The sequence below is a fragment of the Podarcis erhardii genome (genome assembly GCF_964252035.2).
Source record: "Podarcis erhardii genome assembly, chromosome: 5".
Taxonomy (NCBI): Eukaryota; Metazoa; Chordata; class Lepidosauria; order Squamata; family Lacertidae; genus Podarcis; species Podarcis erhardii.
The window spans coordinates 98,517,021-98,529,179 of NC_138509.1; the positions used below are offsets into that span (position 1 = coordinate 98,517,021).

The 12,159-nt window shown below is 48.2% G+C and overlaps 1 protein-coding gene across 4 annotated transcripts in view; it reads right to left on the reverse strand.

The window, feature by feature from the left end:
* MASP1 (MBL associated serine protease 1) overlaps window positions 1–12,159 on the reverse strand; it is a 101,507-nt gene that overhangs the window by 78,782 nt on the left and 10,566 nt on the right. The window lies entirely within an intron of this gene.

Consider the following 12,159-nt stretch of genomic DNA (forward strand, 5'->3'; position numbering starts at 1 on the left):
GGCAACTCTTGCAGCCAAGCAAGTGCCAAATACCGTATTTTTTGCTCTATAAGACTCACTTTTCCCCTCCTAAAAAGTAAGGGGAAATGTGTGTGCGTCTTATGGAGTGAATGCAGGCTGTGCAGCTATCCCAGAAGCCAGAACAGCAAGAGGGATCGCTGCTTTCGCTGTGCAGAGATCCCTCTTGCTGTACTGGCGTCTGAGATTCAGAATATTTTTTTTCTTGTTTTCCTCCTCCAAAAACTAGGTGTGTCTTGTGGTCTGGTGCGTCTTGTGGTCTGGTGCGTCTTATAGAGCGAAAAATACGGTATATTGCTCTGCTTTCCTTTCGACCACATCGTCAAGGCCAAGGGGGGGGGGGTCTTGTCGTCTGGGCAGCCCAGGACCTCCAGACACATTGCCCAGGATTGCACCCCGTTCAGGTGCTGCTAATGCAACAGTTTGACTTCACCCCCAGAGGCGTACTCCATTGTCTCTCGAGACAGACAGATGACAACCCCAATAGCAATGCAGCCTGGAGTTAGAATGTGAGTCCCTGGCCACCAGGTATCCTGGAGCTCCGATTTTGGGCAACACAAGCGGAGGTTACTCTGAGCATGAGTCCTGGCAGGATCAGGTACAGTGGTAAGTACAGTGGTACCTCGGGTTAAGTACTTAATTCGTTCCGGAGGTCCGTTCTTAACCTGAAACTGTTTTTAACCAGGAAGCACCACTTTAGCTAATGGGGCCTCCCGCTGCCGCTGCGCCGCTGGAGCACGATTTCTGTTCTCATCCTGAAGCAAAGTTCTTAACCCGAGGTACTATTTCTGGGTTAGCGGAGTTTGTAACCTGAAGCGTATGTAACCCGAGGTACCACTGTACTTAACCTGAGGTACCACTGTACTCAGACTGGCCCAACAACGAGGAGAAACCTTGGCACGGCTGTTTTCAATCCGGCAACCAAGAGAAACAGCCGTTGTTTGAGAGGGCTGTGTGTTTTTGCAACGCATTTCTCTCTCTCTCCAGCCAGTATTTGATGCTCCTCCTCAGGGACAGATCTTCTCTAGTGAACATGTCGACATAATGACCCCAGAGGGGAATCCCGCCAAACAAGCAGCCAAGATTTAATTACCAGCCGGCACTCGGGATGTAAATGATCTATGAAAAAGTATACAGTCCTCAGCGGAGGCAGCACACATTAACCAGGCCGCGTGACCCCTCTGTTTAGTTTTCTGTCAGAGGTCTCTCCTGGGTTCTTTGGGGAAGGGGGAATGACTGGGAAGGGGGGGGGAAGGCCCAGGGTTCGGAGGAGAAATGGTTCTCTGATGCAGGAGGGCAGGCAGGGACTCACAAACTCATTAAACCATAGAACTGTAGAGCTGGGTGGGACCCTGAGGGTCATCCAGACCAACCCCTGCAATTGCAGGAATCTCAACTAAAGCATCCAGGGCAGATGGCTGTTAAGTTGTGGGTGAACATATCAGATGACACAGCGATTCTTCAACAGCTCTTGTTTATTCACAGGCCAGAACAGAACTGAACTGAAGGGTTCAGCCAGCCTGCTTATACAGAGCTCCAGTACAACGTAACGGTAACAATTTTCTAAAACTATCCAATCACTGAACGTCACTTTCGATCCCTTATTTGCGCTTAGTCGGAATATCCTCCCCCCAAAAAAATTTCAGTCCATTGATAATAATAATAAAATAATAATAATAATAATAATAATAATAATAATAATAATAATAATAATAATTATTTAATATTTATACCCAGCCCATCTGGCTGGGCTTCCCTAGCCACTCTGGGCGGCTTCCAACAAAATATCAAAATGCAGTAATGCACCAAACATTAAAAGCTTCCCTAAACAGAGCTGCCTTCAGATGTCTTCTAAAAGTCTGGTAGTTGTTGTTCTCTTTGACATCTGGTGGGAGGAGGTTCCACAGGGCAGGTGCCACCACCGAGAAGGCCAGATTGAGAGTATCTGCTACTTGCCAGGGTCAAAGCTGAGCATCTCCTGCCTTTAGGCCACTGATATTCAGAGATATATTGCTCCTGGACATGAAGGTTCCACTCAGCTATCATTCTGTGATGAGTTAAATAGGTCTCACCAGTGTTTGGGACCAAAACTGTCAGTAAGGCACTTGATGTGTGGCTTTTTAGCCTGCCACCTAAGAGATCTCACCTGTTGGGGGGCAACTTAAAGGCCCCTCCTGCATTCCTTTCTTCTTGATGTTTAAAGCCAGGCTGCCACAGGACAGGCCTTCAAACAGAGGACCATCCTCTACAAAATAGGGCACATGGCCACTCTATTACCACCCCTCCCTCCTTCCCTCCCACCCCCTGTCCCCCCCTTCTGTGTGTAGCTGAAGCTGCAGTTTCTTGGCTCCTGTGCATGCACAGAGAGCAGATCGCTTCTGGACAACCTATTTATTAGGGAATTCGTGCCGATTGGCTGAAGGTGAATGTTGGAAGATTTGGAACAGATAAAGGAAAGTCTTTCACACACACACAGTTAAACTATGGAACTCCCTGCCACAGGAGTCAGTGATGGCCACAAACCTAGATGGCTTTGAAAGAGGAATGGGCACATAGGGGGCTGTCAAAGGTTGCTAGCCATGATGGCTTTGCTCTGCCTCCACAGTAGGTGTGATGGCCTGGGACTTGGGCTCGGACTTGAAACCAGAGGACTCTCAGTCTGCACCGGATCCTTTGCCTCAGACATCATCTGAACCAAGTCTGGGGCCTGATCCTGAAGAGTCCCAGTCTGCACAGGTTCCCCTGCAACAAGCACCAGCTGGGCCGAGTCAGGGGCCTGAGCCTGCCCTGGCTCCAGATGCGGGGATCACCTCGTTGCCTCCAGCTGGGCCATCACTTACAGCTGCTCCACTACTGGTTGGGTCAGGAGAGGCTGAGGTGGCCTCTGGGTCTAGTCACCCACCGAAATCACCCGAGCTGCAGAGACTGAGGTCTGAGAGAAGGAGAGACCTGAGTACTCACAGGAGGAGTGCTCGCCTTTGGGCAAAACAGGGAGGTGAGTCACTAGGGGATCAGGACCGGCCATTACCCCGACAAAGATAAAAGGCTGTCGGACCCCGCCCCAGGTTGCGGGAGCAACATTGCTGTATGCCAGACCCTGCCTAAGATCCTGTACCTGGTTTCTGCCTCGTGTCCTGCCTTGGCCCTGTCAGACTGACTCCCTAGAGGAACCTTCAGATTCTGGACCAGTCCTGGACTGTGTTTCTCGGGTTACCCCCGGGCCCAGCACAGTGATGCTTCTGAATCCCAGTTGCTGGAAACCATGAGATGGAAGAGGGCTCTTGTGCTTGGATCCTGCTCACTGGTTTCACATAATGGCCATCTAGTTGGCCACAGGACAAGAAGCTAACTAGATGAGCCACTGGCCTGATCCAGCGGGCCCTCCTTACATTCTTATCCCACACTTTCCCGTCACTTTCGTTACCACAAAAACTCGGATATTTCGGGATGTGCCTTTGTTGTGCAAGAGTGACAAAGCTACTCTAATTGTGCAATCTTAATTTGCTGGTATGTGCCCAAATCCCAACCACAAAATAGCAACTGTCTGGAAGCAGCCTAGGAGTGCAATCCCTTTAGGTGCAGGAGGGAAAGCTATGCCCCACTCTCAATGTTTCCTCCCATTGAAACATTCAAGGATGCTCTGTTTTCTACCCAGGGACACAGAAATCTGCCTTGCTGCCTCTGTGAAGGCACTTCTACTAACTGCTGACTAGTAGCTGCTGATATTTTTCTCCTCCTCCAAGAATGTGTACAACCCTGTCCTAAATCTTCCACCTTCCACTTTCTCCATGCTGCGTATAATTTTATAAACATCTACCGTGTCTCCTCTAACTCACCTGCCCAGGTAAAGGTGACTATTAGGTCCAGTCATGACCAACTCTGAGGTTGCGGCGCTCATCTCGCTTTACTAGCCGAAGGAGCCGGCGTACAGCTTCTGCGTTATGTGGCCAGCATGACTAAGCTGCTTCTGGCAAAGCAGAGCAGCGCATGGAAATGCCGTTTACCTTCCCGCTGGAGTGGTACCTATTTATCTACTTGAACTTTGACGTGCTTTCGAACTGCTAGGTTGGCAGGAGCAGGGACCGAGCTCACCCCGTTGTGGGGATTCGAACCGCCGACCTTCTGATCGGCAAGCCCAAGAGGCTCAGTGGTTTAACCCACAGCGCCACCCACGTCCCTTTTTAAAAGTGCCCAACAGACACAGAATTGCTCCAGAGGACACCAACCTTCATTTAACAAATAAGTTTCTAGCTCTCATGAATGGAAACCGCGTTGGATTTCCAATGGTGATCCAGGGGGGAAAGAGGGTCCCTATAAAGATTGTAGACTTTCTCTGTGAGCAAAGCATACAGATATATTTCCATTCTCAAGGCATAAAACGAAGCTGTTCTTTGGGGAGAGTTAGAGATCCCAGGCATATTTTTTCTTTATTGCATCATTTAAGTGCAGGGCTACAGATGGCCCAGGCCACACCCCACGGAACAGCCTGCTGGGCTGGCAGAATAGCTGCAAAATTAGAAAAACATGGAGGATTAACTCTGGTGCTGTTGGGAATGAATACAAACCAAACCCCGATCTGTGAGGGCAGTTTCGAAACTGCACGGGTTTTGCAAAGAAATGTGCAGGAGGCAGCAGTGGCGAACGCTCCGGCCCCCTGTGGCAGCTGCTGCAAAGCCTTGGCCAAAGACACCCTGGTCCTGTGGCAATTGAGGAGCTGCCAGGAGCCACGGAAATAGGGGCTGGCTTAGCTCCTCCAGAGTCAAGCCTGTGCTCAGCTGCTTCCCTGGAACGCAGGGGGCCAGCTCAAGATGTTCTTTCCTCCTTGCACCAAAACGAACATCGCTTCTCTGATTCATGTACCAAATATGACACTCCTTCTTGCCGCTCCTTAAATCGGAAGCGGGGAGCCTTCTTCAGCCTGAGGAATGTTTTCCCTTTCCAGGGTCTTGTGCTAGTGGTAGGCGGGACCAGAAGCAAAAGTAGGCGGAGCAACACTTTCCCCCTTCCCTCAGACCTCCTCTCCAATGGAAGCCAAAAAGCCTCAGGTGAGCCCCTTGTCTCTATCCCATCAACATCAGAGGCAATAGATGGTGGTCACATGACACAGGGCCTTTTCTGTGGCTGCTCCCGGATGGTGGGATTCCCTCCCAAGGGAGGATAGCCTGGCTCCCTCCCTGTTATCCTTCTAACAACAGGCTGAGACTTTCCTGTTCAGATGGAAACTTCAGTTTTGGAAGCTGAAGTGCAGACAATTTTAACCACCACCAGGCTGTTGTCAGGGCTAATCATATTTTAATTGCTGGTTCTAAATGTGTTCTGGTGTACAGTGGTACCTCGGGTTACAGACACTTCAAGTTAAAGACTCCGCTAACCCAGAAACAGTGCCTCAGGTTAAGAAATTTGCTTCAGGATGAGAACAGAAATCGTGCTCCGGCGGCACGGCAGCAGCGGGAGGCCCCATTAGCTAAAGTGGTGCTTCAGGTTAAGAAGAGTTTCAGGTTAAGAACGGGCCTCTGGAACGAATTAAGTAACCAGAGGTACAACTGTATTTTAATTATTGTTTCCAATGGGTTTGTTTTTATTACTTTGTATTTTATGAAGTTTTAAAATGCTGAATCCCAGCTTGGGAAGGAAGGTGGGATATAAAGACATTTAACACTTTTAAAAGGTAAAGGTAAAGGACCCCTGACAGTTAAGTCCAGTCACAGACGGTTCTGGGGTTGCGGCGCTCATCTTGCTTTACAGGCCGAGGGAGCCGGCGTTTGTCCACAGACAGTTTTTCTGGATCATGTGGCCAGCATGACTAAGCCGCTTCTGGCGCAACGGAACACCGAAACCAGAGCAGTGCACGGAAACGCCGTTTACCTTCCCGCCGGAGCAATACCTATTTATCTACTTGCACTTTGACGTGCTTTCAAAGTGCTAGGTTGGCAGGAGCAGGGACCGAGCAACGGGAGCTCACCCCGTCGTGGGGATTCGAACCGCCGACCTTCTGATTGGCAAGCCCAAGAGGCTCAGTGGTTTAGACCACAGCACCACCCGCGTCCTTTAGTACTTCTTATAAAATAATAAATGAGTATTTTGGTGTGGGTGCCATGAAGGGCTCTTTAACAGATCCTGTCATTAGCAGCTATCACTCTTGCCACCAGGCTCTTTTCAGCGGGGTTACTGTGAGAATCTGGCCACAGCTCCCTTGCCCCTATGACTCAGTTTCTAGTGGCTTCTGAGCAAATGCAATTGCCAGGCCAAGATTAAATGTAAAAGATTATCATTGATGCTTTGATCCTTGTTCAGATTTTTGAAAACAGCTTGGACAAAGGGAGTGCAAGACGCTTTCACACCCATTTCTGGGTCTGGAACTTTTTAACGAGCTGGGATTCCTGCTGACTTGAAAAATGCAAAACAACTCTGCAATTCCTGCTGCATAACAGAAGCCCCACAATCCTACAGAGGCTGGGAGACTTCTGCTAAGCGGGTGTTTGATGTTAAACTGGTTGTCAGCTCTGACTCACTTCTCTCCAAAAATAGCCTGCCCCCATCAGTTAACCCCTGGGGTGCTCTCAGTCCAAAAGTGGTTCCCCTCCCACCCCCAAAGTTTCTGCACCCAGCTAGGGATGGAGGACAATTTTGATTTTGTTTGCATTTTCATGAGAAACTACACAATTCTCAAACCGATATATGCTCCAAAACACACAATCCTTAGAAATACACACTTCTCCCATGTACAAAAACATATGAACCAAAATGCACACCAAAGCATATACTAGGGGGAACTGGGCCTAGAAATGAATATTACATCAAAATTACATACAAGAATGTCTTGTGTCAGGGGAAATGGCTTGCAAAATTGTGTTTAGCAGGAGAAATTTGTGTTAAAACAGCTGTGAATTTTCAAGAGAGTTAAAAAAGAAATTGCAGATGGTTGCAGAAATGTAGAGGAAATGAATAACGTAACTAATATTTGCAATAGATGGGAGAGTTTGGGCAGACATCGCTCCTTCCATCTTAGAAGCTCACTGCAACTGGACAATTTCCTTCTGGAAAATGATTAGTAAGACAGAAGGCACCTTCCCATCCTCTCAGGTACATTCAGCTAGGAATGGACCTCACAGAGTTACGTGGTCCACCTGGGAAGACGACTGGTGCAACCTCAGGCCATGTATTGTGACGGACCAGTTCCGTGATCCATGTGTCATTCAAACCTGCTCTTGGTGTGGCCTGCCTGACAGTCTTATGGTTTCTACTTTGTATCCTGAGCATCCTTCAAACAGAGGAGGAGGTCAAGGGTGCTCCCTAAAGTCTTGCCTCAAATTCCTTCTAGATTTTCTGTGTACAGTCATACCTCAGGTTACGAATGTTGCAGGTTGCGCATTTTCGGGTTGTGGATCGCGCTGAACCCGGAAGTACCAGAATGAGTTATTTCTGGGTTTTGGCGCTTGCGCATGTGCAGAAACACAAAATGACATCACACGCATGCACAGAGGCAGCACTGCGGGTTGCAAACGCTGTGGGTTGCGAACGTGCCTCCCGCATGGATCACGTTTGCAACCTGAGGTATGACTGTTTACTTAGGGCCAGCCTCCCTGCAAAAAACTCCACAACTCTGGAGGCGTGTTATACATGAGGGCATGTTATACACGGAAAAATACGGTATATATTTGATCCCCAATGGTCCCATTCCCTGGGTTCTATCATGACAGCTGCCCATGCCTGTGTTTGCATGCATGTGTGATGAACAGAGCACATCGTGTACTACCCATAAAATACTTTGGTGTTTGAAAAAGCGCTGTGTGTACTATTCTTTGCGAGTCACCATCGAAACAGCTGCATGGATTCCCCCTTCCTCAGCCCACAAGCACTTGGCAAAAAAGAATTTTACATTTCCCCATCTGAAGGATGGCAGCAAGACTCTTTATGTCAGCCTGATAGCAGTTATTTAGCAACCAACGTGGGATCTGAATTTCTCCAGAGAACCTCCCACCCAGAAAAGTTGGTCATACCCGTGATAGGTCTGAATCATACACAGTGATATTGGTGGAGATAACTCATCTCCCCAACCTGGGCAGGTTCCAACATTTTCTTCTTTACACCTCCTTCACATTAAAAAAACAGCAGCAGCAATACCAAATGATCTATTTACTGTATTTTTCGCTCCATAAGACGCACCAGGGGACGCGGGTGGCGCTGTGGGTTAAACCACAGAGCCTGGGACTAGCCGATCAGAAGGTCGGCGGTTCGAATCCCCGCGACGGGGTGAGCTCCCATTGCTCGGTCCCTGCTCCTGCCAACCTAGCAGTTCGAAAGCACACCAGTGCAAGTAGATAAATAGGTACCACTTCGACGGGAAGGTAAACGGCGAAAGCAACACAAAGCCTCTTCAGGGCAGTGGGAGGAAGGCTCCCCCTGCCCTGAAGAGGCTTTGCGCAGCTATCCCAGAAGCCAGAACAGCAAGAAGGATCCCTCCTGCTATTCTGACTTCTGGGATAGCTGTGCAGCCTGCATTCGCTCCATAAGATGTACACACATTTCCCCTTACCTTTTATGAGGGAAAAATACGGTATGTTCATGCATATATATTTTTTTTACCATAAGGCTCTGAACTTTGCATTTGGAGAAGATGCAGAGGAAGAAAAGGACAATAAGCAGGAAGGGCAAGCAGCTATTAGCAAGGAGAAACAAAGCCAGAGAAACTCAAAGCAGGACCCCCCCCCTCCGTTTTTAATTATTTTGGGAAGCAGAGCTTCAAGCAGGTGGAATCCAACAGACATCTGCAAGGCAGTAGTCGCCAACATCTCACACTCCTGACAATGTTTTTCAAACTTTTTAACACTTTGTAAACTCCTCCTCCTTTTTGATTTTCACCCGAGGAGCTCTGGAAACCTCCCAAGGGATCCCTGAAATTCAGGCCACAGAATACATCACGAGTCCCAAACAGACGTCCTCCAGATTGTTTGGACTGCAAGAATATAAGGACATAGAAAAGGGCCAGTAGCCTATCTAGTCTCTCCTGATATGCCCCGCGGCGGACCTTAAGGTCCACAAATGACAACACTTTGGAGGTCCCAAGTCACAAGGTGGTTAGGTTGGTCTCAACTAGGGCCAGGGCCTTTTCAGTACTGGCCCCGACTTGGTGGAACGCTCTGTCACAAGAGACCAGGGCCCTGCGGGACTTGACATCTTTCTGCAGGGCCTGCAAGACAGAGCTGTTCCGCCTGGCCTTTGGTTTGACCCTTATGTTTCCCTCCCCTTATGGTTTTGACTTTTAAAATGAGGCTGCATTTTAAATTACATTTTAACCTGTATTTTAATTTGTTTTTTCTTTTTCTTATTTTTTCTTATTATGTTTTTACTGAAATTTTATTGAGTCTTTGGCTGGGGAGGGTGGGGTATAAATTATTATTATTATTATTATTATTATTATTATTATTATTATTATCCAGCATCTTTTTTTCCACAGAGGCCAACCAGATGCCTGTTATGGGAAACCAGTGAGCAGAACATGAGCACAACAGTCCTCTCCCCTTCTGTGGTTTCCAGCAACTCGTATTCAGAAGCACTGGTGGGAGCAGACATAGACACAATAGCCCTTTCCTCCATGAATCTGTCTAATCCTCTTTTAAATACATCTATCACTGCCTCCTGTGGCAGGGAGTTCCACAGTTTAACCATGAACTGCACGAACGAGTCCTTTCTTTTATCTGCACTACTTATGGGCTTCTGGTTTGGGGACCTCTCCCCAGTTGCAAACAGGATACTGGGGCCAGAGGGATCCTCGGGCTGCTCCTTATGTCCTCAGCATTACTTGACAGCCGCCACGGAACGGCGCGCTGAAATCCCAAACCGCTGCAAGCAATTATTATGTCTGACAGCGTTGCGCAAGGGAGTGAGCTGGCGTGAATGGAGATTCCAGAGATGTCTTTTATCTTGGGTGAGCCAGAACGATGACAGAATGTGTTTTAAATGGAACGAAGGAAAAACAAATGTCACAAAAATAGGAACTGAGAGAGGATGTAGAGGGCAAAGGGTCCTTATCCCTAGCTTCAGACATGCACTCGCTTTTTCTCTCTGTGTTGTGGGATGGTGGACAGGGATGGCTCCAGGTTTGGGCAAGTCACCCTCCTGCCCCTTTTCCCAACTGAGTCTCCCTCGGGGATGGGGAACTGGTTCCTTATCAGGGACTAAGAGCCTCTTCGTGGTGCCTGACAGATGTTCAGGACTACTTTATATGTGTGTGTTGTTGTTGTTAACTTTGTATGCCACCCTATACCCGCAGGCCTCGGGATACAAATTACAACATAAAAACACAAAATACATAATCAAAATAAAAACAGAAACCATCCAATTGTCAGGAGCTCAGCCTACACTCGAGTAGGACCCTGGCAGAGACACCTGCCCAACTGGCATGTTCCCTCCCTCCTGGTCAATCGTTCATGAGCTTCAAAAGCTTTCTTCTGCCCGAACATCACAGCGGCCAATGCCAACCGACACCGGCACACTTAGGGATCTGCAGAGTTTGCGCATCATGTGTAGCACACCTCAGCAACTCAGCATTTTGGCTAATCTACTTTATTTACATATAAACACACACGGAGCACTGCAACGTGGCTCCTTCTCTCTCTAGCATCAGACAGCAAAGAGAGAAAGAATAAAGGACAATAGTCCCACTCCACGGAACACAGTAACACAGACATCCTGTCTCTGTCACTTCCCACTCTGTGGAGTCAAAACATACACCGTCATGTGACTGACAACAATCCCATGACTGCAATCATGGAGCAGGAATTCTAACACCAATAACCCCCTCAAACATGTTTTAAAAGGGCCTTGGATGACAATCAACCAAAGGTCTGGTTGAAACCTGCAGAAAAAATCTCTGTCGGACCATAGACCATCCTCCCCATGCCAGATGTTTTGGAGCACAACTGCTTATGCCAATGGAAGTTGGAGTCCAACAACATCCAGAGGGCGCCATGTTGGGGAAGGCTGGGAAGAGCCTGTCTGCTGGATCGGGCCAGTATCGTGTTCTCACAACCAGATGCCCCAATGGGAAGCCCAAGTGCAACAGCAGTGCTCTCGCTACTTGTGAGTCTCAGCAGCTGGAATACAAACAGGGCTGAAGAAGATTTACACTGATACAGACTGTTAGGATATAGTTCCGTTCCACCTTAAATGGTCAGGCGTGATTGTTGTGTGTCACATGCCTGTTTACTTCCTGCTCACTGGGAGTTTCCGTTTTGTGTATAGTTTTTGTTCCGGCTGTTTTCCTGGACACAGGTGCAAGCAGTCATGTTTTTTTCCTTTGTTCTGATCAACGTTGAATAAAGCTGTAAATGTGCTCTCCTGGCTTAATCTTCCATTGTGAAAACTCTGCAGAGAGGGTGTGCATGAGTCTCGGAATGTGTCTGAGGCTCGTGTCGCTAATTGACTGATGCTGTTCTACGGGAGACCGGGAGATCGTCCGGAGACGACGTGGAGGCTGCCTGATGCCTCTGTCTCCCTGGCAGTATCCCAACAACAGGTTATGGGCCCAGATTCAGGAGAGTAAGACCGCTGAAGACTGCGAGAGGTATGTGGGGGCAAGCAAGACTTTTCTGTGCCGCAGCAGAGACTTTGAAGTCCGGCAGACTAATTAGGCTGGCAGAGAAGAGCCAGCAGACCTCGTAATTTACAACCTACCAAAGATAAGGAGTCTTTGAAGGGAATAAGGCCCACGGCTGAAGTAAAGAGCTGAAATGGAGCTTTTACAAGCCTCAGAAGGGGTTCCGTGCCCAAAGCTAAATGGCCACAATTATCAGGTACTGTGAGGGCCAGTTACAGGTGCCTATTTTTTCAGTGTTTTGGAAAACGCAAACGTCAAGAGTTCACAGGCAACATTGAAACATAGCAGAGGAAGAGGCGCAGAGAAATGAACGGGTGTGGCAAACAATATATCCTTTAACTCCGGAATAATCTGTGCATTATTTCCTAGTTCAATGGGAATTAAAGAGAACGGGTCAGCAGTGCAGAGTGAAATTTTGAAGCAAAAAAAAGGAATGGAATGTGGGGTTGGGTGAACCTACTCATCCCCAGCCAAGAGCAAATGCTACTCAATCATTTAGTGTGAAAGCAGCTACACTTTGGAACTCCCTGCCACTTGATATC